The 27,243-nt window shown below is 37.8% G+C and overlaps 1 protein-coding gene across 7 annotated transcripts in view; it reads left to right on the top strand.

The window, feature by feature from the left end:
• Positions 1–27,243, top strand: part of MBD5 (methyl-CpG binding domain protein 5) — a 154,665-nt gene that overhangs the window by 3,634 nt on the left and 123,788 nt on the right. The gene's annotated exons all lie outside the window — the stretch shown is intronic.

The raw sequence follows: 27,243 nt of genomic DNA, 5'->3' as shown, positions 1-27,243 counted from the left end.
ACTTACTATTGATTCCAACAATAAAAAGATACAGGATACAGCTTTAAGGCTCTTATGTCATTAAGGACCTGCTTATTCATTTTAAGAGTTACTTGAATGTTTGAAACCACAGGCTTTCATTGACTTTTCTTTGTATTTATTTTTGGAGCTGTTAGTTGGAATAATACTGCTCAATCAGATTCAAGTAGGCCTGCACAGGAACTGAAGACTGTATTAGGAATAAAATTTGGAAGACCATTGGAGACAGATAAAAATTAGAGCATCGTGAAATCTAGGTAACTGGAGTTAAACCAAGTGGGATGCTAATGAAAAGCAGCAGTTAAGAAATTAAGAAGCGCTGACTCCTCTCCTCTTTTCAAATTCTAAGTTCTTTATTATAGCGATATATATATATATATATATATATATATATATATATAATGAATTGTCTAGAAAGGAGTTCAGACTTTGCATTATTTTTAAATTGAGGTAAAATTTGTCAAAACCTCTTAGGCTACAACGTTATGAAATGTGTGGGTACATACACAAATATGTTTAGCTGCATACACAAATGCACATGTATATATACAAATGAGTATATACAAGAAGTTTAAAAAACAGATATATTAGAGCAGTACTTAAAATGAAAGTGATTGTGTGGCTCCAAAGATCTGTATTTCAAGCCTTTTACCTCTAAGTAGTTGTTTTGATTTGGCACATGGCAGCAGGAATCAGTCATTACCATGAAATAGCTATTCATAGACTTTTGTGAAATGGGTTGATCATCTCAGTTTATCTGCAGCTTGACAGGTGTTCCCGTCACCAAAATCTCCATTACCTCCTGGCCTCCCCATGGGAATGACTGAGGAACAAACCATTGAGAGTGCTTTTGAGTGTTGGTCTGTGGGCTTGGAGCTAAAGGCAATACAGAGAACTGGAGGTGCCCACGATGTTTAATTGTTTGTTTGTTTTGGTTTGGTTTTGGTTGGTTTTGTTTGTTTTTTGTTTTTTTTTTTTTTCTAGAAATGTTCTGTTTCAGAAGCTTTAAATTTATTTAAAAAATGAAATAGTGAAATGTCTGGGAATTCTATGAGGTCTCTAGTTAATTTATCAAATAAAGAATAAAGCATTTAATTTATTAATCATTAAATTCTTTGACATGTTTTCTTTGTTTTCTTTTTCTTCTACAGGAAATATTTTAAAATAAAGAAGCAGTATTTTAAGAATTCTTATCTTGTCACAGTATCTTGTAATTAAGACCTTTAGAAGCAATATGCTAATTACCTTATTCCTACATGAGGTAAAATTAAAGCCCAGGATTAAAAAAAAAAAAAATCATCATAATTTTTGCTTAGTTTACATTTACAGTGACATTAAATCCAAAATTATTTTGATGATTTACTGAAGGAAGAATGATCTGAACTGTAAATAGCATCTTAAACATTAGGTTGGTTGTTTTTCAGCATCAGTAACATGCCCTCAATAAGAAAAAATCCCAAGTGAGGCAACCAGAACAGTTGTCAATTGTTTGCACAACAAATCCTGTTGGATCAAATGGTGATATTCTCAACATTTAGATAAAGAGAGGCTTGCAATAATGTTGCCTTGTACCTCACCGCCAAAGGAAACAAATGCAGTTTAAGTTAGGAGAAAAGTAAGAGTCAGCCAAATAGAAGCTGGGCCTACATATCATAAATATAGACAGGCTAATTTTTCCATTCATACTGCCTAATGTTTCAAAAACATGTAAATCAAATTCCAGTTTGCCAATTTTAGACTTCATTTTTAAGCTCTGGTAGATCATTGCCAACACATTATTTGAGATTATCTGTTCTGACAAACTAAGGGCTTTATAGGAATGTGTAAAACATTTGGTTTCTGTCTTCATCCTTAGGCTTTTACCTGTATACCTCATGTGTATTTATATATATATATATATATACATATATGTATACTCATGCATACATATTTATATACACATGTGCCTGTGCATATATAAATGTATATGCATTTATATGATAGATCCTGCCAGAATGAGTACAAATCTCATGTGTTTTGGTACGACTCAAGCTGTAGCTTAACAATAACAAACAGCCAGAGATGGCTTTACATTTTGATTGTGTTTGTACCTGGTCTACTTTTAAATTATATGTATTTAAGATTATTTTTTTAGTTTTATGACTGATGTAATGAAACTTTAGGCTTTTTTTTTTAAGCATTCTGTCAACTTGAGGTAAATTTTACTTATTTTATATGTATGTAGCGGATAAGCACAAAAAAGTTTTTGCTGGATCCTCCCATCCTATCCTTAGCTGAGAGGAAGAATTTTTCAGTATCTGCTCTTTTTGTAAGAAAACACTGTAAGAGTGGATAAATGATATCTTTGATTAAAGAAACAAAGTAGTAAGGGATCTGTAGCAAGCTGATTTTTTTTTTTTTTTTGTAGAACAGAACTTCCTTTTGTCTTACTGGCTTGGGGGCAGAAAGGGGGGATACATCATTGTCCCCTCATAATCTTTATGGGGAAGAAGCTTGGCTAAAGGAAATTATGAAAAAGATCAGCTTTAGAAGGAAGGCATGTTGGTATAGAGTGGTGGTGCTTTGTGGTTTTGTTAGGTTGTTCTTGCGTGTGGCCACTTAAAATGTGAAATAATACTACAAGTTCTGCTGGTATTTCTAAGTTCAATAGCCTTTTTTATTCAGTTTGAAGTCTTGAGGAATAAAAAGCCTTTGGAAAATACCCTTCTGTTTTGCAAATGTTTGTTTTAAAGTTTTCTGTCTTTTTTTGCCTTTTTTTTTTTTCCTTCAAGGATCAGACCATGTTTCTCAAGGATAGCCCCCTTTGAAAACGTCATAATTTTCCTAAGAAGAATCCCATTCATACTATCTTAGGAAAGGTTAGGCTTTTTTAAGATACTGTTTAAAAATATTTTTCCCTCTTTAATATTTTGTCACACAGGAGCTCTTGCTGAAGGGATTCTTGGCCAGTTTAGAAACTGTAATCTAGTTAAAAGATTTGTTTATACTTCCCATCTCTGTTCTGCTGATGGTATTAGAGTGCGGGCCAGAGCCAGGCAGCTAACTGTTTATAGCAGTCAAACTTCAATTAAAGCTGCAGCCTGCAGTTTACTAAATATCAATATGTTCATGGCAGCTGCAAATAATTGCAGAAAGGCTGGAAAGTAGAGTGGTGGCTTGTAATTTTTCTCTTTTGCAGTAGATGTTTTTCACTTGTTCTTTTTGTATTTAAGAGTCCTGTGTATACTTTCAGATTCAGAAATGCTTTGCACTTTGAAAGAAGCTGTTTATGGAAGACTGAGGTCTATATTTGGGATTGTATCTTTTTGAGGCAAAATATTCATAGATTTCAGTGTAAGTTTTGCCTTAAATAAGGGCTGTATAGTATATTCCTCTGTATTGGAGCAGGTATCAAGATTCTTCTGCCACAACTGTTATACAGGCTGTTGTCAAATTCCAAGTACAATTGACTTTTGTCTACTAAGATAATTTAAATGTTGAGGTCTGTTAAGTCCCATCTTCTCTGTACAGCAAGAATGTGCTATGTTTAGTGGACAATAACTCAACAATTTATGTGGGTTTAGAAAAAATCAAAATAAGAACATAGATTTCATTTAATACTTTAAACTCCAGGCAGATGTTTGGGTTTAAGGATTAGGTATTTAAAAATGTGAATTGTTGGAGCCTTTTAAAACACACGTGTCTTCACTTGAAGTCTGCCTTGGTGTTATTAAGTAATAAAACTCGTATGTGTCTGTAGGCCATCTGAACAGAAGCAGCAAACCATATCTGGCCTGTAGGCTATTGGTTCCTCACCTCTGTTTTAAAATTAGTAAAATCATTTGCAGCGTGATTCATTTCTAAAAATTACTTGTCCATCTGTGCAGAGCGTACTAGCTATAAAGTTGCAGTGCTCACTGTGATAGTACTGATGCTTTTTCTGAAAGTTGCATTACCTCCTAGCATCTTTGTTAGAGCTTTTATATCGTGCTTTGGTCGAGTAATTTTTCTTTGATAAATAGGTTTGTATTAGGCATGTAATTTTGAGCATTATAATACTGCTGTGTAAGGTGACTTTAATTTTTTGAAATACCAGTACAATATTGGTATCCTTAATATTTTTTTTTTAAATCTGTATAGGAAATCTTTACAGAAAAAACATAAAGGATCTATTCTGTTTTCACTGATGTCAGTGCTAAAATATTTATCATCTTCCTTGGGTGTTGGATCAAGCCCTAAATCTGAATTTTTCATGAGTTCTAACTTCACAAAGGTTTCGGGGAATGAGCAGTGCTAACCATGTAATGATCACAAAAGCTGGTCATTAGGCAGCTTCTTAATCAGCTGGTATGTGGATTCCTAGTGAATGACCTTACATATTAGCTTTCTTCCTGTGCTTGTGGGTTTTGCTGGGCTTTTCTCATGCTTCGCTTCATACAGACTTCACAGTTACGAATCAGTCTTCATTATTTTTTGTAACTCTACTTATTATTTGATGTAAGAGTTCTGTTAAGAATATGCAGACACGTGGTAAGGTAGAAGTTGATGAGCTTATCCCTGTAACTAAAAAATAAACAGCAAATTAAAATATAATAAATTTTAAGTCTTTCATATAATAGAAACATGTAAATGCTTTATTCCAGTAAAGGTATTTTGGTGTGTGGGAGTTACATTATTTTTCTTAAAACCAGTTACTGCTCTGTTAACTACTATTTTAATCAGAGAATGAATCGTATAAACTTTGTAGAACCTGTTGTTTACAGGTTTTTTCTTTTATTTGGAAACAGTTAATGGACTTTCTGTAAATAATGACCTGAGCTGAACAAGTTTCACTTTATTCAGGATTTTTTGAAGCTGTGGGCTGAACACAAGAACCTGAGGCACACTTATCCCATAGTGGAACTGTTGGAAGTATATTATTCAGATGTTTAATATGACAGTGCAACAAAACAGTAAAAAAAGTGTTAATATTCAACTTTTACTAATTATTGCAAATAATTATACTTTGTGTGTACTGGAATTTATAGTATTTGTATGTCTGGAAGGTTTCTGAGCTTTTATTACAGAAAACATGAAATACTTTTTATTTTCTGGTTTGGTTGATAATAGTTAAAATTCTTACTTAATATCTGAAAATGGTGGTGAATGTGAATGTATTCATTACTGATGGCTGGTGAACCTTAACCTAAAGGTATTTTAAGCCATCTCCAATTATAGTTGCTTGCAAGCAAGCTCTTCATAGAGATTTCTATTTAATGTCCTATGTAGGGTCTGAAGAAAGTTGGTTAGCGTGCGTACTAGAGGTCTCCACAGATGGATAGCGTTTTAGGATTTGATTATAGGAATCTCTATGTTTGTTAAGACTTGCAAATAATTACTATGTTTTTTTTTAATCTCTGTGTTAATCCTGTCCAGGGTAATCCATAATTGGTCTGGCCTCAATTTGCATCTCCTGTTGTTTACTTTTGCTTTACTCATATACTTTATTTTGTGCTAGGAAAAATACCTAAGAAACTTACTAACTCTTTGTTGGTCTCAGTAATAATGTTTGATGCTTGACTTGATTTTTCTGTATGTGAATGGTGCAGTGAGTTTGGAATGCCACAAATAAATGTGAAGCTTCAGAGAATGCATGACTATGTGGAAATACTTTTATTTTTGGATGGGGAAGCTTGCTTCACTGGAGAGGCAAGTTCCCTGAAGCTGCAAGGTGCTGCTTGTGTAGTCATCCTGCTGTTCACTGTGGTATTCAGCACTTATTTTGAGGGCAGAGGGTGTTTTGCTCTCTGAGAGAAAGGAGGATTGTAACTGAAAGCTTCTGGAGAGGTCTTGTGGTATGGGAGTAGGAAGGAAACATGTAGCAGCAGATTTTGGGGAGAGGGATTGGTGGTCAGGAACAAAGTGGGGCGGGGGGGTGAACAGCAGAGGGGAGAGGAGGGGATGCAGCAAGTAGGGAAGTGGATAGAGGCAAAGAAAGAGTTTGGAGAAGAGTTGAAGGATGGGGGCATGGTGTGGAGGTGGTCAGGGCTGTAATGAAAACTGGAAGGCATTTGAGAAATGAGGCCATGTGGCTGTGTGTATTTGTCATGGTGGAGGGGAGGAGAGCCAGTAATGGACTTGATGGGAAGGGGGAGTTGGTGACTACTTATGGGGAAAAAATCGAAGCCTTACCAAAAACACAAGTATGAAGCCCCATGGCTTATATTTTCACTCACTGTATCAACCAGAAAATGCTGCTTAATCTCAGTCTTTACATACAAGAGAGTCTCGTGATTTGGAAAAGGAAGTAAATAGGCACCCAGCTACTATCCAGCATAAAAATATTTTTATATTGCCAATACTGTTGCTGCCTAGACTTGGAAGAGCTTGAAGTTGTAACAGTCTAGATTATCCAGCATATTTGGTCAACAAGCCCCACTGTTTTCAAATAATAACTGATATCAGTAGAAAAGAAGTGCTTAAATATCTTGGAGGACTTTGGCCTGGATGTTTAGGTTTCCACAAGTTAAGTCTCTAGGCAACTAAATACATTACTTGAGTTCAGCTTTTTCTTCTTTGTCCTACTTCAGTTCCCTCTTGTGGGTGTGAACTCTACATCTTGGTGGGAGGAGAGCACTGAGAATTCTGCCATTCCCATAGCATAAACAGTTTTCTTTGTCGAAGACCTGCATGTTTAAGTTTTCCTTAGGAAAAGCATCCCATCATTATGTTCTGTCAAGGGTGACTGAAATGCTCAGCATGCCTTCTCTGGTTTGCTACTATTATGTTTACTTTGACAATGTTCTTTCTTGCTCCTCTTGTGAGTAAACAATTCTAATCCACTGCTGTACATGCATGGCTTTTTTTTGTTATTTATTTCTGAACCTCCCTAGTTTTTTATGCATCCTTTTGACATCAGAAGACCAGAAGTAAACACTGTATTGCTAGTGAGGGGAAACCACTGATTTATATGGATTATTCTAATCCAGCATCATGCAAGCAAAATCAAAAAATAGTTTGACTATCTAATGATTCAGAAATGCAGAAGTGTTGCCAACAATTTTAGCATTTGTTAGCTTTACACTTCAGCAAATGCATTCTGGTAGAGAATTTAACTCCTTTGTTTTAGCTCTTATCCTCAGAGTTTTAAGGTTGTGAAACAGAAGCATGTGTTTTACAGTTAATAGAAAGATGAAAATTATTTTTTATATTGCTTGAGTCTTCCTTTTCAGATAAATATCCCTGGTCTTATGCATACAGGGACAAATATTGCTCCATTGAATACAGCCAGAAAAGGTTGTGCTGTTTGGGGTTTGGTTTTTTTGGTTGTTTTTTTTTTTTTTTTTGATGTTCGTTTGTTTGTTTGGGGTTATTTTAATTGAACAGGAGGTTTAGTATGATTTAGCATTTCCTGGTTTGAGACAATGTCTAAAGTATGGCTTATGCCACTGAATCCAGTATACCTTAGTAAAGGGAGGAGTATCTTTTAAATAACATAATTTTCTGTGTATTTTGAGTGCTTAAGTATTTCAACAGAAATAGGAACAGAATTTTTTTAGGAACCTGCACAGAAGTAGGAACCAGATGTGTTGATTTTGGAAGCATTAACCAGTCTGCATTTTCAGAATTATTCTCTGATCCCTTTGAATTCAATGACTGACTAAATTATTTCATCCACCTTTTCTGGACAGTGTTTTTCTGTATATTTGTCAATCGTAATGGGAGCCTTGCTATTGCTGTAATACAGAATGATAATAATAATGAAGTTTAGGGTTTTTTATTATTGACTTCTGTGAAAATTATTTTAGACCTAATATAGGGGGTGATTTTGCATACTCCAATAAAAAAAAAAAGAAAAGTGGTAATTTTGGATGAACAATAGAAGAAACTTCTTATAATGAGAAAAACTTGGATTTCTAAATTTTAATTTCTGTTGGATAGCTTACATTCAAATTGCTGATACTAATGTTACCTTCTTTGCTTGCTACAAGTGAATATCTTTGCACTTACAAGAAATTAGCTTAATTGTTTTTATTCAATTTTTTTCCTTTCTGTTCAAGACTTACATTTATGTTTTTCTCTAAACTACAACAGTGATACAACGTTGTTTAAAAAAAATGTTCTGATGCAGCTCTGCCAAAAACAAGAAGGGATTTGTTCAACGAGCTGAAATAAAATTATCTCTAAACTAGCAGTGAGTTACACATTTTCCCCATGATTCAGCATTTGATGAAAAAGTGTTAATAAATATTTGCTTTAAGTTAGAAAACCAAGTTTAAGAGGATTTGGGGTTTTTATTTAAGCTTTATATAGAAATCCACGGGTAGATTATTTGTCTTCAAATAGGTTGGGAGGGGGGGAGGTCTAACAAAGTGAGAATGCCTGTTCTGTATAAAATGTAAATGCCTGCTCAGCAGCTGAGTTGATGTCAGATACTCTTTCTTGTTAGATGTTTTTATTACTATTTTAAAATATAAAACTTTGAAATCAAACTTAATTGTTATGGGTAAAAGTGAAGAAAATAATAAAATTCTGCAACATTTCAGTTTGAAGTACTAAATAGGACATACATGGAGATGTTAAATGTTTTAAGAGTGCTGGCATCAGTTTTCTTTGTGGCCAGGGAGTTTTACATTACTTTCACATGACTTTTTACTTTATTTTAAGGTGAAATACCCTTTCTACATAGAAAAGAAAATTGGACATTCTGACACCTAGTGATTTTTTTTAGATTGACTGATACATTTATTTAATGTTATGTACTGTGATTTGATGCTACAATTACAATATTAAGCAGCATGGTTTTGATAAGAAAAGCTTAATGTATGGACAAAACACGGAGTTTCTGTAGAGAGGATAATTGCTCTCCTGAATTTGAATAGAATATGTTTGTGTGTGTATGTACATGGCTTTTTGTGAGACTACTTCATTTACTAGTATTATCTCATAGGCATTGGTCCCCTTTGAGATGGATGGGACTTGTCCCTCTCTGAGAGATGAGCTTATGTCTAGGAGTGGACTGTAGTGTGGAAAGTGTAGAAGTGGACTGTGCAGTGGAAAAAGAAGTTTATGACTTGGGTAAAACACTTTTCCTGTTTCTGTAAAGACCTGTGTGTTTAATGTCCAAAAACTTTTTCGTAAGTACAGCTATAGAATACCTAAGGCTATTCCATTCATCTTTTCAAGGGCAAAGGCTATTTTTCCTTTCTTTTTTTGATTAATTTTTTGAGAAAGGGAGCTGTCAGAATGAACTTTATAGTTTTTCCTTTGTTGAATTGACACTCTGTAAAATTTTATTTTAGCAGATTTGATACAAGAAGGAAGAAAATGATAGACTACAAGTAGGGCACGGAAAAAAAGTTGTAGATTATTAAATCTTTTCAAGGAGAAAAGGAAGTAGTTCAGTATGCTCACAGAGGTTCCTGTGTCAGCATTTGAGAAGCCTGGAAGAGATTATCTTCAGCCAGCAGCAGGTAACGAAGGACAGGATGTGAAGGAAACACTGAACTACCAGCATGAATGAAATTTGAGATACTGGTCTGTTTCAAAACTGGTTTTGCTTTAGATGTCATCTTGCTCTGTGGTTCTTGATCTACAGTGTGAGAGAGATTTCTGAGCATTCAGATTAAAAAGTGAATGCTAATTTTTTTTAAGTAGACATTTTAATTGGCTTTCGGCTTTTTTTTTTCTTTTGAGTAAATTTACCATTAATGGGAAGTGATAGCAATGCAACAGATAAACTGGAGCAATTCAGGACTTCATGTGCCTGTTTGATTTTGGGGGGTATTTTTCCTCTGCATATTGCTATCCACATCCATGGATATTTTACTGAGAATTGTCCCCTCTCGTAAGGGACAGAAGTAATAGAATTAGTTAAGGGCCATTTGGCCGAAGAGTTTGTGTCATAATCTGTCAGCTCAGTTCTTTCTGGCAGGGGCGTTGGTTATTTAGGCATGTGTATTGTTCCACCTGTGGTGTTCTTCTCTGCTCCCCACTGACATTTCTTAGATGGATTTCACTTTGTCTTCAGCAGTGAATTAGTAAACAGAACATTGACATCAACATTAAAAAAAATATATATATACACTAGCTGTCCTCCCAGCTCTGTGAATTGGTAATGCTTCTGGAACGTACAATAGAGAAAGTGGGGTGTGTACTTATGGAAGAGTGGAGCAGGAAGAGCCAGGTAAGCTGTGCTGGAGCTATCAAGTCTAACAGATCAGTCATGTCCTTGCCAGTTGAGACTTGTGTTAGGCTTGCATGTATTGTGAGCATAATCCTTTACTCAGATGCCATTCTCACAGAAAATTGTGTGTTATTTTAGGCACATGGGATTGGCCTGATTAGGTACTTGACTGATACTGGCCTTCTCTGATAATAAGGGTCAGTGTCAGTGTATAATAATGTTACAGAATATGCCTGTGCGAAAACATGACACAAGCATAAGTGTGTGTGGAGCCTACTTGTAGAACCCACTACCTCAGTAGTGCTGTCTGTAACCCACATGTGTATAGCTGTATCTTGCAGTTGCACTTTGTTGTCGCTAACTTTCTGAAGTCATAACTGCTGTAGCCAGCCTGTGAATTATTATTATACTGTGAAAGATTGCTTGTCTTTCTTAAGCTCTCTTGCATGAGTGCTTGCCATCACCTTTTTTTAAGCTAAGGTACTGCCAATTCAATCATGTTCTTAATTTCTGCCTTTGTCTTGCCAGTGCCAAACCCTGATTCTGCCAGTGTTGGGTGTGCTGCACCTGCTTGGGGCTGAACTGTTGTTGCAGCAGATTACAGACAGAGGTTTTAAGAGACCTAGATAGCTTTCCATCAACCCCTTCTGACTTTAAAGGGGCACTGACTCCTCCCGGGGTGGGGAGTTGTTATGAGAGGCTGGAGAAATCTTGTTTCTGTAGCTGGCTTCTGGTGGAAGGCAGTTGAAATGAGATGAAATCATACAGATATGAATACTTGAGAGCTTCTGTAAAGAATATCAGTCATATGTGGAACTTTTCTGAGAGTATGCCATTTATCCTTTGCATAGCTAGGGAAGTGAGAAATACTACAATAGTCTGAAAGCAGGTGAATGTTATCCAGATTGCAGTAGTTTGGGAACCAGACCTTATGTTTTGGGAACTTGTAATTTCTGAAGTCCTGGAGATGCTCATTAAACATGTTACGTTCAATACACAGTTTATTGAGCAGTTTACTGACAAATGACAAATAGAATATATGTATCTTGAGTGGTACCTGGTTTTAGAGAGGATAGTCTTCCCTGGATTAATTGTGTTTGTATCTGTTCATGACATTTCACTTGTGAAATTTGCTGCCTGGTACTGTAGGTCTTGGTTAGCCATGTTAGCTCTCATCCAAAAACAAATACAACAGGGTTGAGTTGACAGAGTGTACAACTTCAAACAGTTGGGAAGACGTACTGTTGATTTATGTAAACAATGGTAGGCCTGTCCTTTGTGAACAGTGTGATTTTTAAGAGGAATATTCCAGTGTTGTTTCAGAAGACTTTTGCCCACTTCATGCTTATGTGACTACCACAAGGCTCCTGGTGTGGCTATGCTTCAATTACAAACCTAGTTGTTACAGGATGATGCGTGTTTCATACATTAGGATAAAAACCTGCCGTCTGAATGCTGTTAAGCCAGTGTGATCTGTGTTGCTGTGTCATGCTGTGCTCTGCACCACAGAAAGTGTATGTATAATTGTTTTAATCTGAAGTGGACAGAAGACGCTGCTGTATGCAGGCACATTTCAAATGGGTGTAACTGTCCAAGTGCGGGAGATCTAAAAGGAGAAAACCCAGTGTGGTGGCAAGGAGAATGTGCTGTTCTATTGCGTAGTCTTTGGTGGTTTCATTTTATTTATTTTTTTTTTCTGTGCTGGTATTACAAAGAAACAATTAAAATATAAGAAAGCATTAAACTAACAAAAAATACATGGAAAAATATTCCAGTTTCTTGACCACTGCTAAGTTCATATTTAAAACAGTGCAGTGAAACAAAAATTGATTTAAAATTTAGCACTTTGAGAAATTCTACGAGGAGTCCAGGATAGTGATTTATTTATTTATTTATTTATTTATTTATTTATTTATTTATGTTTTGTTTGCTTATTTTCTGCATGAAGTCTTCCCCTAGATTTATATATTCTATAGCTTTTCTAGCCAGACAGAAGGGCCCAGATCAATGATATAATTTACAAATTTAGACTTTAGTTTCTATTTTTAAGTAAGTGATATCTTAAATTTTTGCCATAGGGGTTTGAGAGAATCTTTTGAAGGAACATTTATTCTCTGACCATTCTGGATTATAAAGCCAGAATAAATATGGAAGGGAGAGTTTACCAAATTTGTAACATACCAGTCTGAGCAGAACAAAAGGATTCTTTTTATCTCCTAACTGAAAAATACTTTGGTTCTTCTCCACCCCGAACAGAAGAAATAAATGAACAAAGAATTCAACTGAACTAAGACACCAATGGAAACAGAAAAGGGGGAAAGCCACAACCAGTGAGGGGAGATGAAAAGGAGGGTCATAAATGATTTGTTGTGTGGTACACAGGTTGTTAAAGCTGTTAATGATTGAGCAGTTTATTGGGATTACAAAGGGTTAGTAAACTACTCTGCTCCAGAGTCTTCACTGATCCTGACTGAAATGAGCAAAAGTATATCCAGCAGGATGCTGGACTTGGAGTGTTGTCAGTACAAGTAATTCTCCCTGTTGAAGCTCCCCAAGCTTAGTGAAACTGTCCAGCATGAGGAGCCCAAACACAGATGGTTTCAGAATCCTTCTTTGCTTAATTCAGTTTATGGGCATATTTGGACTGAGATGTTTTTCTGATGCTAAGAACTGTATAGCACTATTAAGTTACCAGTGTGACAGAGTTACAAGGAGTGTGGAAGTTTACAGAAATATGCAGTAGTACTTGCTAGACCTGTAAATCTAGTTTGGGGGTTGGGTATTTTGGGGGTTTGTTTTCTAGGGTTTTTTAATAAATTCAACCTTTCTGAAATCAACTGATAGCTACATATTTTTTTGCCCTTACTTTGAGTCCACCTTAGTTGCTACAGAGACGATCAGGAAAATAGTGTTATTAATATATTTGCAGTTAAGGACATCTGGCTTGTTGCTTATAAGATCCCCTATAACTGTGATGTTATAATTATAAATGGAAAGTTGATTCCTCTTATTTTACCATGTTGTAATAAAGATTAGAGCCACCACTAACTCAGTTGCAGCTCTGGCTGCTTTTCTTCTGGTTTTTCTTTAGGCTCACTGACTCAGATTATTGGGCTGTATCCGCATGGTGGTGACCTTAAAAGAGGACTCCTAGGAGTGCTGTGACTTGTTTTGTGTTTTGCTATTCCAGTCTGAAATCATAGTGCTCCTGTTCATGAACCTCTCATGCAGAAACTGATTATGAGTTCTATATTTAGAAATCAAGGAGGAACCTTTCAAACTCCCTGTGGTAGATGCGGGAAGAGGAGGAATATCCAGACTTGTAATTTCCTCAGAGAAAAGACTCTTCAGTTTCTAGAAACATTTCTGGTATTGATGTAAAGCAGCATGATCAGCCTGTACCTGTGTTTTGTGTTTTAGGTAAAAACATATTCCTTATGCTTCTCCCCAAGCATCGAAGTCATAGACTCATTTTTACTCTTAATAGCTCTTGGACAAGTTATGCTCAATGGTTGGCTGTAGAATGAACACTTGGAGTTCAACTCATTCACATATATCCTGCAAAATGGTGAAAAATGTGCATTTAGACAGTGGTAGTTTTCAGCATTAGAAGATGAGGAGAATAAGGATCACCCAGGAAAGCTGGAGCCTCCTGGCTGCTATAGGGATTGTAGGGACACTGGAACTTATTGAGTTGCAACCCCCATTTGTGCAAAAATCATAAATCTAAACCACATGTTTCTACATGATTTTATTTTACTTATTGATTATAGGAAGTCTAGGGGAAAACGTCTGTGAGTAAAATGACTGGCATATTCTAAATGGGAATTTAACCACGAACAACATATCAAGTTAGCACACTTTACATTAATTAGCAAAATTCATCAGCTGCCAATCAACCTAGTCTGAGCTACAGCTTTGGCTGCAAGTTTAAGCTTACTGGGGCTAACCTGAGCATAGTAGCTCAGGTGGGGTAACTGTTGGCTGCTCATGGTTGCAGTAATTTGAGCTGACTCTTGGCTGTAAAGGTGAGCAATTGCTTGCAAGGAAGCTCCTGATGCTTGGAAGTTGTTCCTGCAGCAAACTATGACAGTATTCAGTATGTATGGTCTCTGCTCTTGGCATATTATCTTGTGGGACTGCTTCTCTCCTTCATGATGTAACATGTAGTATTGTAAATACAGAGTATAATGATGCAGTGGTGGATCCATCAGTTTAAGATAAATGATACGTCCAGGATTTGAGGTTTTAGGGTTTTTTGTTTGTTTGTTTTGGAGAGTTTTCTTCCCCCTCATAAGTTGTTCAGAAATGGATGTAAACCCTTGCATTAAACTTTAGTGTACAAAATCCAAGACCTTATGCCACTTTGCTTCTTAAGTTTAGTTTCATCCATAAACAGAATTTTGGAGAATTAATATTTCTCTTGTCTTCCAGAAAACAGAAATCTGCTCCTAAAAACTTAGGAATTTTTGCAGCTAGTTTTGGACAGTGGGAAGAACAGAAAGTGCATGTGGGTGAATTATCTCTGTCTAGCATTTCAAAATAGCCTTTAGGACTATTTCATGGTACAGTTGTGTTCTACAAAAGTCATAGTATTCGTAGTCATAAATAATTTGTACTTTTTCTGAGCTGTGTTCCTTTAGAGCCTGCTTTGTTAGTAGTGAGCTTAGAATGAAGCCTTGCTTGATGAACTTTGATTTAGCAGTTGATGAGGATTTCTGTTTTGAAGCAGCTTTTCTCAATCCATCAGCTCTTAAGGAATGTAGTCTCCACATTGTCATAGAATCATAGAATAGTTAGGGTTGGAAAGGACCTTGAGATCATTTAGATCCAAACCCCTGCCATAGGCAGGGACACCTTACACTAAGCCAAGTCACCCAAGGTTCGGTCCAGCCTGACCTTGAACACCACCAAGGATGGAGCATTCACAGCTTTCCTGGGAAACCCATTCTAGTGCCTCACCATCCTTACAGTGAAAAACTTCCTCCTTACATCCAATTTAAACTTCCTCTGTTTAAGTTTGAACCTGTTACCCTTATCCTTTTGCTACAGGTGGCATGGTTTAGTGTGAGGTGTCCCTGGCCATGGCAGGGGGTTGGAACTAGATGATCTTAAGGTCCTTTCCAACCCTAACTGTTCTGTGATTCTATAATGAAGAGTCCCTCTCAAGCATCCTTATAGGCCCCCTTCAGATACTGGAAGGCTGCTATGCAGTCTCCACGCAGCCTTCTCTTCTCCAGGCTGAACAGCCCCAACTTTCTCAGCCTGTCTTCATATGGGAGGTGCTCCAGCCCCTTATCATCCTCGTGGCCCTCCTCTGGACTTGTTCTAACAGTTCCATGTCCTTTTTATGTTGAGGACACCAGAACTGCACACAATACTCCAAGTGAGATCTCACGAGAGCAGAGTAGAGGGACAGGATCACCTCCTTTGACCTGCTGGTCACACTTCTTTTGATGCAGCCCAGGATACGGTTGGCTTTCTGGGCTGTGAGCTCACACTGAAGCCAGTTCATACTCGTTTTCTCATTGACCAACACCCCCAGGTTCTTCTCTGCAGGGCTGCTCTGAATCTCTTCTCTGCCCAACCTGTAGCTGTGCCTGGGACTGCTCTGGCCCAGGTGTAGGACCTTGTGCTTGGCTTGGTTGAACTTCATGAGATTGGCATTGGCCCACCTCACATGTGTATCGGGGTCCTTCTGGGTGGCTTCCCTCCAGCATATCAACCGAACCACACAGCTTGGTGTCATCGGCAAACTTGCTGAGGGCACGCTTCATCCCACTGTCCATGTCACCGACAAAGATGTTGAACAAGACCGATCCCAACACAGATCCTTGAGGGACATCACTCACGCATGTGTCTCAAATCAGGTACTGCAGGTACCTCCTTGGTCCTTATCCCTGCAGCTGCCCTGTATTCCTGGACATGCTCAACCTGTTCCAGAATACAGCCAAAAGTTTTGGTGTACCTCACCACTCAGCAGGGAGCAAGGAAGGTGCCCCAGGCTGCTCTGGACCTAGAAGATTATGCTGTGTTAGCTGTATCCAGGATGACAGACCTTAGCAGAGTTACCCATACACCTCCTGGGCTTCCATGATGAAGCTGGAGAATGTCTGTATTGTCTCAGTCATGGAGGAGATGAACGATAGTATCACATTTTCTGGTTTATGTGTAGATATTTACAGACAGTAGATTACTCATCTCTGCCTTTTTTCTGTAAAGTTCAGGAAGTTTTTCTGGCATTAAAATAGGTTGTCTCAATTTGGATTTTTTTCCTTCTAAAGCAAGCTTTTTACTACAAAGGAAATGTTAGGGAAAAGTTTTCTTAACTCAGGATACAGGTACAAAATGATGGCTAGGTTTTGCTGTTCAGATACAGTGAAATAGTTGTATAGATATTATAAGCGATAGAAAGTTGTTGTTGCCCTTTCTGAGAAAATGTAGAAGGGAATGAATGTCTGACTTCAGATTAGAACTCGAATTACAAACTGCTGAGGACACATGATGGATTCTAGCCTATGCTAGTATTTATTGCCCAGGACATATATTTGTGTAACTTTCTTTAAGAGACTCTGTGAGCCTGTTTGAACTTCACCTACCTATTAGAAGTTTTTGATGTTCCTGATAGAGGATGAAGTAGGTTCTTCTGACTTGTGGCACTGTAAATTCACTGGTGAAGAAGGCTTGGATTTTTGTGTCTGTCAGGCTTTCCTGAGGTGTTTGAAAATACCTCTTCGCATGCATCTCTGTGAATGCTAATGTTGCAGAAGACATGCCAGTGGGCTATGCGCTGGCTTGATGGGCAATACAAGTAAGTTGTGGGCACTGCACAGTATCCTGTGTGCATTGCCTTTTCTCCTTGCCATTATATGCATACAGGTATCACTGGGATACCACCATCCAAACCCCCTCCCTCCCTTTCTGTAGCAAAGCTTGGATGCATACATGGCACAGTGATTGATAAATAACTTCACCTGTGACCATTTCAAGTTGTAAAGCAATGTAGGTGCTGTTGTCGTAGATACATTTAGATCCTGAAAAGACTTTACAGTTACCAGTCCTGTGTTCAGTACTCTGTAATTTCATTAAGGGCTAGCAGTTTGGAAGGGAAACATGTTGCAAGTGTATCTGGAAGATGAGTTTGTAAACTCTGAGGAGTTTTGTGCCTGAACCTTTCTGAAACTGAGGTGTGGCAGCTGCTTTTTATTACCTGGTGTGTCTGTTTCTTAGCCATAGCCATACTTCTAATTAAAAAAGCTAAAAAGTATTTACTTGTAGTGTGCTGTGGTTCCTTGTTAAGGTGGAAACATGTGCCACTGGGTAAAGACTGAATGCAGACTTCCTGTAAGTGCATCTGACGTTAAGATGAAGTGTACATGAGCAGGTTTCTCTTGTTTCTGTAAGGAATAAAATTGGAGGGATTTTACTGTTGGATAGTTTGTTTATTTCCTTTTAGAGGACAAGTTCAATTATGTTAATGAAGTAATCCTCATTGAGTCATCTTCTGTATTTTACTAAATACTGTACAAAAATTCCTCTGGATTATTTCTCATCTAGAGCTGCCCTTTTAGAATGCTCAAATGAATACTGGAATCGTGCCATTATTCTTGCATACTGCTCCTGCAGGTACTTCTCCAATCCATGTGGGCAAGGATAGGTGCTGGTTTTGTTATGAAGCATTTACTTGGAAACAGGCTTGTTCTCCTCATCTGTATATTGCCAGCTGGTTAACACAGCAGTTCCTTGCCAATCTGTCGCACAACTGTAACCTCAGATTTGGACCACATGGAATTTTTTCTCGTTGTCATAATCTTTGGGAGAGGTGCCTCAGGCAGACACAGTTCTTAAGGCTTTGGTGTAGCAACATGTCAGTCCGTTTCGGGGTTTTCCTTAGCAGTATTAAGATGACAGAACAAGTAAACTGGGAGAGATTTGTCACAGACTATCAATAATGTCTGTGGGAATAGTGAAGTTTGCATTGCACTGATTTTAATTTTCCCTATGTAAAGTTACCAAACTTTAAAGAGAGAAGAGGGCTTTTTCATTCCATATTACTTTTCCTTCTCTTAGTTGCTTGACTTTCCTGAACCAGAAACTTTAATATTGTACTAATACTTTAGAGAAGGACTTTCTTTAAGGCTTGTCAATACACAATTCATCAGTAGGATACCGCAATTACATGTTCTGTGTATGGGATCATCGCTGGGGATGGAAAAGAAGAAAACAAAGAAGCTGCCGTTACTTTCTGCTTTTGCTAGTGTTCTTGCTAGCTGATGGAGAGCAGAGCCACATCCTATAAAGAAATAGGAAAAGAAAAACTTTGCCCTTAGGAGACAGATTGCCTATTTTCAGCTGAGTGTTCAAGTGACCTTGTAAAAAGCAGGCTAGCTTGGCAATACGTAGCTTTCCTTGGTACATGTTTGCCGGAAGCCCATCTCTGCTAAGCTTTGGTGGGGTCTTTACTTCTTCACTGATCATCCAGTTGTTGGGAGAAGACGGCAATGAGTTGTGGGTCCAGGAGGTGTGATTGCAGCATATTTAAGTATACTCGAACTAGCTTGGGAACAAAAAGCAGTAAACCTGCAGCAGGAACACGCTTCAACATGCCCTAGCCACTTGCATGGGCGCTTCTGTAGCTGCCTTTTCATTGCGATTTGTACCCAAGCTAGTGAGATTAAAACTAGGTCATGTATGTCTGTCTGTCTGCAGTTACACCCTTGTGTCAGCAATATAAGCATACCTGAAGTTTGATTTCTCCTACCCAGCAAGTCCTCCCTCTTCTCCTTCCCCACCCCGCCTCAGAGAAGGCAAAATAAATGTGAATCTAGAGTGAGATCAGAGGAAAAGGCTTTTTGCTACATTGTCTGATAACACTAGGAATTTATTGCAAATAGAAAACTAGTGCCTTGCTGGTTTCAGGAAACTGGAAAATTAGCATGAATGTGTATGTTCATAAAATATTTAGTTACAAGATGCCAATTATGCCATTGTCTTAGCACAGGTAAATTTGCCTGAAAGCTTGAGCCATCTTGTTCCATATGGTCAGGATTGTTATATCCCCGCTTGGACTTCTTGGACTACTCTGGATGCAGACACCAAGCCTGAGAATGCCTTTCTCATGTGCACATATATAACCCATAATAATTCTAGGCTATGGTAATTACGCCTTGAAAAGGAAAAAAAAAACCAACAAAACAAACAAAAAAGGTATTTCTAGGCCAAGATAGCTAAGTTTTACTGAAGGCCATTCATATTAACAGTGGCAAATATCCAGACATCCTTCTTTTTGCCTGCTTCCTTTCCCATCGTCCAGTCTGCATGTTTTGGGGTGTTTTTTTTTTTCCTTAAAGAAAATAAACTTTCACTTCCAGATTCAAATGCATTTCTATTTCTGTAAATCTCAAAATAAGCAAATTGGAAGGGAAGATCTTCAGGTAAAAATCATAACCTAAAACCTTACTCTGTCTTGTTTGGGGCCATCATTCCCCATTATTTGTGTCTTCAGTTTAAAATACATGCCTTATTTTTCCCTTCCCCCTCCCCCCCCCCCCTTAAATCTACTTCACAGAGGAAATAGAAGGAATTTTATCTGAGCAGAGGTGTTTTATACCTGTGTGGGGTTTTTTGTGTATAGTTCAGTATAGCTGTAAGAGATATTTTAAGCAGATAGGAATTTTGAAAATGATAGGTCTTTCAGGATTGCATAGTTCATGTTGTCATGATAATTCAACTTGCCACAATCCAAACTTTTTTTTTTTTTAGATAATGCAAGCCAGATAGGTTATTGTTAGTTTTGTACACTAATATTTGTGTTTAATTTTTTTTAATGATTTGGACTAATAGTGCTGAGGAAGTATGAATTATATAATGATGATTAAGGATTTATTTTTTTTTTTACTTCAGCTGTTCTGATTGTTTTTCAATGTTAGCTGTGGATCAGGTATTATGAAGACTTGATTATTCTGCATTTCACTATAGAAAAGGTTGCTTTAAAAAGGGATACTGTTATGCTTTGGAAGAAAGAAGGGTAGTTTATACAAATACAATAAATAAGTAAATCCAGAAAAATGTATGCCAGAACAATACTGCAGGAAATGTGAGACAGCATAAAACCAGCCTTCTTTGCAGAAATATTTCATCAAGTATTCTTGTTCTCTGAGAAGAAAAATGCAGATTAATAATTGTGACAGTTGTCAGCTTCTAAATATGATCAATTTTACAAGCTCAGTTACAATTTATTTTCTTTGTAGATCATAATTTCAGATAAATATCACTAAAAGGAAATTCTGAGCTGAAGAGACAAAGGCAATTAAATTCTACATTAATTTGTTTACCAGTGTCACAAGTAATAAATCAACTGTAAGTTTTCATAAATTATCTAGATATGTGCCAGTAGAGAAATAATTTTGTAGAACATTGAAATAGTGAAATCTGAATTCTTTTCTGTGGCCACATGTCTAATTAAATATTATGTAAATGATACTTTATATGGCAAAAATCATGTTGGCCCAATTGTATCGGAATGCCAAGGCTGTCTTTTACATAGAAAAGCAACAATTTAGGGGAGAGAAGAAGGGGCAAATGAGAAGGATCTCTGAGCAGAAGCTTAAAATCAGTACTTATTCCTTGCTTTCAAATGCTGGAACCTCTTGTGAGCATAAGCCCTGTCCATGAAGGAGTACATATTGGCTTGAAAAGATCAATTTTGAATTATTTTGGTTTTAAAGATAAGTTTTAAACTATCAGCCAATGCAATGTAGAAGTTTCCAGGATTATGAACAGAATGAGTTTTTCTGCTTTAAACATCACTGAATGGAAAAGCAACAGCGGGGGTGAAGGAGAGGGGAAATGCATGAGTTTTGTTCTTCAAGGCACTGCAGGCAACATGAAAATTAAGACAAACATCTTGATTTTATAGTGTTTGGGAAATCTGTGAGAAGGAATAGCAACTTCACTTCCTCAGCAATTAATGCCTGTGCTTTTTTAGATATCATAATTCTTGCTTTTGAGCCAGATGACAGAGTTGTAGAAAACCCTGAGTTGGAAGGGACCCATGAGGATCCAGTCCAACTCCTGACTCCATACAGAGCAACCCAGAAATTAAACCATGTATCTAAGAGTGTTACCCAAACACTTCTTGAATACCAGCAGACCTGGGGCCATTTTTACTTCTCTGGGGAGCTTGTGCCAGTGCTAAACTGGAGCAGATATAAGGTATGAGTTGCTAGTGTTGACCATAACGCCTAACCTGTAAGTATTTTGTACGCCTAACTCTTCAGATCTTTTTTATTCTCTACTGTATCTTTGGCTGAAATGAGCAGCAACTTCCATGTTTTCCATCATTTATAATGGGTTTCTCTTTGTTACCTGAAAAAATATAGATAAAGGTTTTTCACTCATGGTAGCTGTGTGAGCCAAACAATCTCACTTTGTTCTTTTTTTCTTTTTAAACACAAATACAAGATAGCAACAGTGATTAAAGTCTTTTATGGATTTTCTTCCGGTTTCATACTGATATGCTTAGGTTCTTATCCTTTGCTGTAATTATTTTATTTTATGATACCTTCAGAGCATCTAATTTGTTTTTTATCTTTTATAGTTTGTTGGGGATATTTTAATTATTTCAAAGCTGGATGTATTGCTGCATCCTCATAGTGACTAAAGAGTCAAAGACAGAAAATGTATCATTTGACAAGTGGCAGCTGAGATTAAATAACTTGCTTAAGTCAGTGTCAGAGTTGGGATTGGAAGTCTGTTTCTGCAGTAGTTTCTGAACACTAGATTATGTTGTTACTTCTGTCCTGAATTATAGTCTAATAAAAGAGATATTAGAAAGTACTGTGGTAAGTGTATCCTCTTGCTGTTACTCATATCTGATTTAATCTTTGAAGAGCAGTATTTATCACCCCTATCTAGTCACTGTACAATCATCCTTCATTGCTCAGCAATTAAACTCTTGGTTTTTGGGGGGCATGTATGTAACAACTTCTTATTAAAAGATACTAATTAAAAATATATGTTTAAGCAGTTGTCACATACCTATTTCCACTTTGCAGTTAGTTACATTACTGAAGGGATAAATGTTATCTGCATGCAGTGAGAAATAAAAAGAGAGGGGATAAATGTTCTGAGCTCTCTTGAAACTGTCTGTTGATCCTCTAATACCTATAGGGACAGGGAGCATAACCAGGCTACTGTCTTTGTAAGCTATTAGTTAATACTGCATAGATGAGAACTAGAAGATAAGTGGCAAGAATATGAGCATATGGCTAGGATGAGCATTTCCAACTTTATTACAAGTAGCATGCCTCTGTCTATGCTACAGTCAAGTACGAGATTCAGACTCTTTTAGTGGTTTGTGTGTACTGGAAAGAGGATGTCTACAGAAAACAAATGTGAACTTGAAGACTAATTTAGTGGGAATTTTGGAACGTATTTTGGAGATAGCAGAATTATACCCATGTTGTTTTGTGAGTTTGATATGCTCCATTCATGGGCGAAATGTGAAAACTATCTTGTCAGAGCTAAAAGGACAAACATGATTTGACCTGATAAAGGTGAGGGTGAATTTTTATTGACATTCTTTGATGTTGTGGTTGAAGTCCAGCTGGTAACTCATAGAAGAACCATAAACCTGGACACAACATCATTTTAAATGAAAATATTAGGCAAGTACATATACTGTAAATATAGTAAAGAAGGACAATTCAAGAGACTTTTTTCAATGTACAAGATCTAAATCTCGGGAAAGATATTTCAAAGCAGGATACACTTTATGTGGTTGTTGCTGTGTTATCTAAATAACATCAGATATCAACATAGTTTGAAAAAAAAATTGCTCTCAAACTAAGATTATTTCGCATCTTTAGAAATTGATTTAATGACTACTACTTCATTAGCTTTTTGGATACTGAATTAGACTGCTGCTTTTTATTTTAATGTTTTACATATTAGTCTTCTGAGTAAAAGTAAGTTTCTACACAAACAAGTACAACTCTGTTTTAAAAAAATGAAAATATGACATCCAGAATCTCAAAATACACATTGGTTGGTATAGATAGTCAAAAAAAAAAACAACCCCCCAAAAAAACCTCAAAAAACCCATAAATGGGTGTTTGTTTACTTTTTCAGTGGATAGAGAGATGGTAATTTTTCTTAATGGACTTTGAGTTAGTCTGACAGCTGAATGGCTGTCAGATGAAGGACTTGAATCTCCACAGGTTTGTCTGCCTGCCTTTGCAAGCAGGACTAACTGTTATCTTACATTAGGTAATAAAACACATCTGCTCTCTAAAAAGAACAAAAAAAGCTTTCTGCCCTTCCTTCAAGTCTTCAGAGTCAACTCATCCTTTATAAATATATTCTTATTTGGGTTTCCTCTTCTGTACAGGTATTATACATGCTTCTCTTAGCATGAGAATAACTTAAAAAAGTTAAAATGACATCTAAAATGTATGGTGTTTGCCCCGCACTTAGAAGGCAGTGGATCCCTGTTACTTCTCCAGGACTTTCCTAGGAATAGTGGAGCCTTCAGTAGTCCTTTGGAGAGGTTCTTTCTCTTTGATTCTTCTTGAAAGCCACAGCTGTGTGATCTGCAGCCATGCGGGTGGTTGTCAGGCTGCAAACAGCTTTTTATTGAATTTTTTGGTGGCCCATTTTGATGTTCCAGTAGGCAAGGGCACACCATTGCCTACTAGCAGAAAGGACAGTGTGCAAGAGGAATGGTGTCTCATGCTGTTGGGGGCTCAGAGGAGTTTTATGTGAGAAGTAACAATGCAGATTGCTTCTGTAACTTCTTTTTTTTTTTTTAATGTTGGAGTCATAGAATTGGAATTGTTTAGGTTGGAAAAGACCTTTAAGGTCATCGAGTCTGACTGTTAATCTGGCACTGCCAAGTCCACCACTGAACCACATCTACACATCTTTTAAATCACTTCATGGGTGACAGTTCCACCACTACTCTGGGCAGCCTGTTCCAATGTTTGACAACCCTTTGGGTGAAGACATTTTTCCTAGTATCCAGTCTAAACCTCCCCGGTGCTGCTGCAACCCAGAGGCTTGACTGGATCTTCCAGAAGGAAGAGCTGGGTTTTGAGCTTTCAACCCTGTTCTTCACTGCATCATTAACAGACATCAGGGGTCTGGGACCACTTTCTTATGTTTGTGTGGCTAATTGAAAAAAGGAGGTGTGTTTGGAGCAGTCTGGCTAAACAAAATTAGTGTGGGAAAAGGTTGTCTGGTTGTTAAAGACGTGTTGGGATGCCAGGGGAGCATATGGTGTGTGGTGAAAGGTCTGGAGCTCAAATGGCTGAGCTGTATTCTCCGTGCTGTCACTTACTTCCTATGTGCTGTTGTATTGATCACACTCTTCTGCATCTGTGCTTTAAAAAGTGACTGATGGTAGCCTTGCGTCACTCAATATAATGTTAAATTTATGCATTTTGGTAGAGGGCTCAGGATTACAGTAACTGAATGCATGAAGAAGCTGAAAACAAGTATTCTGACAAGGTTTATGTGGTATAATTTCAAAGTTATTTAGTGAAATTTCAGCCATGTAAATTATGTCTGACTCATGCTCACAGCACTCAGAGTCAGCTTTTAAAATACATTTTTTCAGAGTTTTCAATGTTGCATATGCACTGTTGAGGTAAAGAGGAGAACATACGAGTAATAAACAGAAGATTAGCAGGCTCTGAGCATTCTTGGCAGTTGTGTAACTCCAATATAAATTTGCATTTGCTTATTTTGTTTTGCTTTTAAGGGGCCTTTTCATGATATCTTTACTTTTACCATTTTTAAACGAGGGAAAAACTGACTGCTGTCAAAGTTAAAATGTGCCAAAAAGGGTAGAAGTTTATCACTTCTGAACTTGCATAATGATTTTCTGTCTTATTCTTTGTGCATTACAAAAGTTCATCACTGGAAAGACCTAAGATGTCACAGTAAAAATTTCATGTTTGATTATGTAGTTAAAGAAGTCCCAGTGTTATTTTTTTAGGGTTTGTTGGGTTTTTTAAAAGGAAGACAGGATTCAGTGATATGTGCAGTACCTGTTGCTTTGAGAAGACTAGTTCAAATTTGTCCTTCAGCTCTGGATAACTTTGCAAACAGGATAAGTTCTCTGAATGTTAGCATGTGTTAGTCTGCCTGCGCATATGGGAAGAGGAGCCAGTCGCCTGCTAGCAGAGACCTGTGTAATGGATATGCTGGGAAGAACTGGGAGAAGGAAGGAGGCATGTCACTACTGTCAGCAAAGGAAACGGGGCATGCCTCACATCTACCGACAGCTCTGCTTGCTTCCCCAGCAATTCCTGTCCCCTGGAATTGTGTGCTGCTTGGCCCTGTGACAGGTGGCCTCTGAATTTGCTAATTGCAGCCTAGCACAGCATGTGCAAAATGCTTCCTGCCTTCTGTCCTGCTTGTGTGGGAGCCCTTTTGGTGCTATCCTGTCAGAAGCCACAGCAACAGATGTGTTCAGAAAAGGCAAGAGCTTGCATTTCATTCAGTTCAGTTCCACGTTTTCACAGGACCATATGGTTTATATAGATGTTTTGTATACAACTTATCTAGATGATTAGAAGTTAAGGATTAAATGCAGAATTGAGCTCCCACTTAAATTTATAAATTGATATTATCAAAACCAAGACCAAGCCGTAAAAGTGACTGACCTGCCCAGACATCTGTGGTCAAAAATACAGAGGTAAATGTCCATTAGAACATATTTTAATAATAATTTTAAGAAGACTTAGCTCTTGCAAAGCCCTTTGAATTTGTAATATCCACATATAAAATGTTAACTTTTCAAAATTACTGTCATGTACAAAGAAACAAGACACTGTTTTGATAATGAGATGCAGAACTGAAAGATGAGTGCAAGTGCATGGTTGCAAATACGTAGTGCTTTTTCCTGTCCATTTCCTGCCTGGGTTTCAGTTGCTGCTCTGTGTGGTATTGACTTGGTCTTTGCGTACCAGGCACAGCAGACATGGCGTTGGATGCTTACAGTGTAAGACAAATCCCACCCCAAACAGTTGTGATCCACTTAAAGATGAGAAGGAATCATTAGCACAGTGGGGATACCGAACTTCGGCTTTCCCAGAGCCCAAACTTGTTTCTTGAATGCAGCACTCAGGACTTACAGAATCGTATAATCATAGACTAGTTAGGGTTGGAAAGGACCTTAAGATCATCTAGTTCCAACCCCCGTGCCATGGGCAGGGACACCTCACATAAACCATATCACCCAAGGCTCTCTCCAACCTGGACTTGAGCACCACCAGGGATGGAGCATTCACAACCTCCTTGGGCAACCCATTCCAGTACCTCACCACCCTTACAGTAAAGAATTTCTTCCTTATATCCAATCTAAACCTCCCCTTCTTAAGTTTTTTAACCTGTTACCCCTTCTCCTATCACTACAGTCCCTAATGAATAGTCCCTCCCCAGAATCACTATAGGCCCCCTTCAGATACTGGAAGGCTGCTATGAGGTCTCCACGCAGCCTTCTCTTCTCCAGGCTGAACAGCCCCAACTTTCTCAGCCTGTCTTCATACAGGAGATGCTCCAGTCCCCTGATCATCCTTGTGGCCTCCTCTGGACTTGTTCCAACAGTTCCATGTCCCTTTCATGTTGAGGGCACCAGAACTGCCCACAATACTCCAAGTGAGATCTCATGAAAGCAGAGTAGAGAGGCAGAATCACCTCCTTCAACCTGCTGGTCATGCTCCTTTTGATGCGGCCCAGAATATGGTTGGCTTTCTGTGCTGCGAGCTGACACTGAAACCGGTTCATGTTAATTTTCTCATTAACTAACACCCCCAGGTCCTTCTCTGCAGGGCTGCTCTGAATCTCTTCTCTGCCCAACCTGTAGCTGAGCCTGGGATTGCTCTGACCCAGGTGTAGGACCTTGCACTTGACTTGGCTAACCTTCATAAGGCTGGCATCAGCCCACCTCACAAGCGTGTGTCATGGTTTGAGCATGTTTTGAGGGTGTTTTTGTTCAAGTTTTTTTCCAGCCAGGTGGAGGAGGGGAGTCCGGGAGGAAGGAGAGCCAGGACACCTGACCCAGGCTAGGCAATGAG

This window comes from Melopsittacus undulatus, chromosome 4, assembly GCF_012275295.1.
Source record: "Melopsittacus undulatus isolate bMelUnd1 chromosome 4, bMelUnd1.mat.Z, whole genome shotgun sequence".
Lineage (NCBI taxonomy): Eukaryota > Metazoa > Chordata > Aves > Psittaciformes > Psittaculidae > Melopsittacus > Melopsittacus undulatus.
This window is presented reverse-complemented; position numbering and strand designations above follow the sequence as displayed.